The sequence below is a fragment of the Haplochromis burtoni genome, unplaced genomic scaffold (assembly GCF_018398535.1).
Source record: "Haplochromis burtoni strain Fernald_Lab_line unplaced genomic scaffold, NCSU_Asbu1 Contig_592, whole genome shotgun sequence".
Lineage (NCBI taxonomy): Eukaryota > Metazoa > Chordata > Actinopteri > Cichliformes > Cichlidae > Haplochromis > Haplochromis burtoni.
This window is the reverse complement of record NW_024582953.1, coordinates 298573-301681: the sequence shown is the minus strand read 5'-3', so window position 1 is coordinate 301681 and position 3109 is coordinate 298573. Positions and strand designations below refer to the sequence as shown.

The 3109-nt window shown below is 43.1% G+C and overlaps 1 protein-coding gene across 1 annotated transcript in view; it reads right to left on the bottom strand.

Moving 5' to 3' along the window:
* Nucleotides 1–1882: 1882 nt before the first annotated feature.
* Nucleotides 1883–3109, bottom strand: part of LOC102303958 (zinc finger protein 665) — a 38885-nt gene continuing 37658 nt past the window's right edge. The window contains exon 3 of the transcript XR_006053051.1: nucleotides 1883–1944. The gene's annotated coding sequence lies outside the window, so the exon portion shown is untranslated. The remainder of the gene's footprint in view (nucleotides 1945–3109) is intronic.

Here is a 3109-nt window from a genome sequence, read left to right as displayed (position 1 = left end):
ATTTTCCACACAAGTCACAGGTGTATACTTTAATCCACTGTGGATGAGTTGGTGTGTTTTTAAGCTTCCAGCCTGGGTAAAAGATTTTCCACACAAGTCACAGGTGTATGCTTTAACTCCACTGTGGATGAGTTGGTGTCTTTTTAAGTTTCAGCGTGGTAAAAGATTTTCCACACAAGTCACAGGTGTATGCTTTAACCACTGTGGATGAGTTTGTGTTCTTTTTAAGCTCAGCGTGGGTAAAAGATTTTCCACACAAGTCACAGATGTATGCTTTAATTCCACTGTGGATGAGTTGGTGTGTTTTAAGTTCAGCCGTGGGTAAAAGACTTTCCACACAAGTCACAGCTATAAGGTTTAAATCCACTGTGGATGATTTGGTGTATTTTTAAGTCTCCAGCCTGGGTAAAAGACTTTCCACACAAGTCACAACTGTATGCTTAACTCCACTGTGGATGAGTTGGTGTGTTTTAAGTTCAGCCTTGGTAAAAGATTTTCCACACAAGTCACAGATGTATGCTTTAACTCCACTGTGGATGAGTTGGTGTGCTTTTAAGCTTCCAGCCTTGGTAAAAGATTTTCCACACAAGTCACAGGTGTATGCTTTAATTCCACTGTGGATGAGTTGGTGTCTTTTTAAGCTTCCAGTGCGGTTAAAAGATTTTCCACACAAGTCACAGTTGTAGGTTTAATTCCACTGTGGATGAGTTGGTGTGTTTTTAAGTTCCAGGCCTGGGTAAAAGACTTTCCACACAAGTCACAGGTGTACGTTTAACTCCACTGTGGATGAGTTGGTGTGTTTTTAAGTTTCAGGCAGTGGTAAAAGACTTTCCACACAAGTCACAGCTGTACGGTTTAACTCCACTGTGGATGAGTTGGTAAGTTTATTACTTATCTCCACTGTGGATGAGTTGGTGTGTTTTTAAGCTTCCAGCGTGGGTAAAAGATTTTCCACACAAGTCACAGGTGTATATTAACCCCACTGTGGATGAGTTGGTGTGTTTAAGTTAACAGCCTGGGTAAAAGATTTTCCACACAAGTCACAGGTGTATGCTTTAACTCCACTGTGGATGAGTTGGTGTCTTTTTAAGCTTCCAGCCTGGGTAAAAGATTTTCCACACAAGTCACAGGTGTACGCTTTACCACTGTGGATGAGTTGGTGTGTTAAGCTTCCAGCCTGGGTAAAAGATTTTCCACACAAGTCACAGGTGTATTTAAATCCACTGTGGATGAGTTTGTGTGTTTTTAAGCTTCCAGCCGGTAAAAGATTTTCCACACAAGTCACAGTTGTATGCTTTAACTCCACTGTGGGTGAGTTGGTGTCTTTTTAAATGCAGCCGGTTGAAAAGATTTCACACAACTCACAGCTGTAAGCTTTAACTCCACTGTGGATGAGTTGGTGTCTTTTAAGCTTCCAGCCGGTAAAAGATTTTCCACACAAGTCACAGGTGTATGCTTTATCTCCACTGTGGATGAGTTGGTGTGTTTTAAGCTTCCAGCGTGGGTAAAAGATTTTCCACACAAGTCACAGGTGTACACTTTATATCGACTGTGGATGAGTTGGTGTGTTTTTAAGCTTCCAGCATGGGTAAAAGATTTTCCACACAAGTCACAGGTGTACGCTTTAACTCCACTGTGGATGAGTTGGTGTCTTTTTAAGCTTCCAGCCTGGGTAAAAGATTTTGGACACAAGTCACAGGTGTATGCTTTAACTCCACTGTGGATGATTTTGTGTTTTTTTAAGTTTCCAGCCAAGGTAAAAGATTTTCCACACAAGTCACAGCTGTACGGTTTAACTCCACTGTGGATGAGTTGGTGTGTTTTCAGGTGTTCAGCCTTGGCAAAATCCTTCCCACACTCATCACAGCTGTATGTTTTCTCCCCCTTTCTTCTGTGAGGTTTGTCGGCCTCCTGAGAGCGCTGACTTCTTGCTCCATGTTGGTCCTGCAGTGACAGAGATACAAACAGAGGTAGTGAGTGAAATGCAGTCTTCTTCTTCTTCTTTGTGTTTAACAGTGGTTGACAACCAACGTAAAGGAGCATTACCGCCTCTTACTGTTCCAGAGTATGGGTCAGACAGTGAGTTTACAAGCTGTATCAAAACAAAAAACAAAAAAACCCCTACACTCTTTCATAAACACCTATATCCTTCAGAAACCCCACCAGTTCCCTCACCTGTGCCCTACTACCCTCCAACACACTCTTCAGATTTAATTCCCCAATTCCCCGCTCCTTCAATCTAGTCTGCAGAACTTTCCTCTCCACATCATAACCCTTACACCACAATATTGCATGCTCTACTGTCTTCATCTCCTCCTGGCACACTCCACAAAGCCCCGTCTCATGTTCTCCTATCATCTGTAGTGTTTTATTCAATGCACAATGTCCCAGTCTAAGCCTGGTAATGACCACCTCATCTCTCCTATTACCCCTATACAACCTACTCACTGCCACCTCCTTCTTAAAATGATACAATTGCCTGTCCGTACTCCCTGAATCCCACCGCTTCTGCCACTCCTGAACAACCTGCCTCCAAACAATACCTTTCGCTTCAGATCCGCTGCTTGTAATTTCCATCTCAGTCCTGTTTTTAGTCAACGCTCTTTTCGCCAACCTATCCACCTTTTCATTTCCACTGATCCCTACATGAGCTGGCACCCAAAGAAAGTGAATATTGCCACCACAACACCTTATTCTGCTGATAGTTTCCAGAATACTATACAGCATGCCCTGCCTTGTCTTCGAACAAAATGATTGTAGACTTGAAAGAACAGCTGCCGAGTCAGACCACACTACCACCTGCCTGATTTTCGAACACTCTACCCATTTCAATGCTACCAAAATTGCTACCATTTCAACCGAGTACACTGCCAGTCCATCCAAAGTGCGTCTGTTTATTTCAATATTTTTTGACGGAACTGCTATTCCAAACCCTGTACTTCCAGTATCTGGACTTCTAGCACCATCCGTGAACACATGAATACAGGAGTCCACAGGAGGGGTCTCCAATAACCATGGGGGAACCACAGAGAACACTACTGCAGGACATATTTTAAGTTCATACACCTGACACTCCTTAGCCCACTGATTCCCCACCTTTCCAAAATGA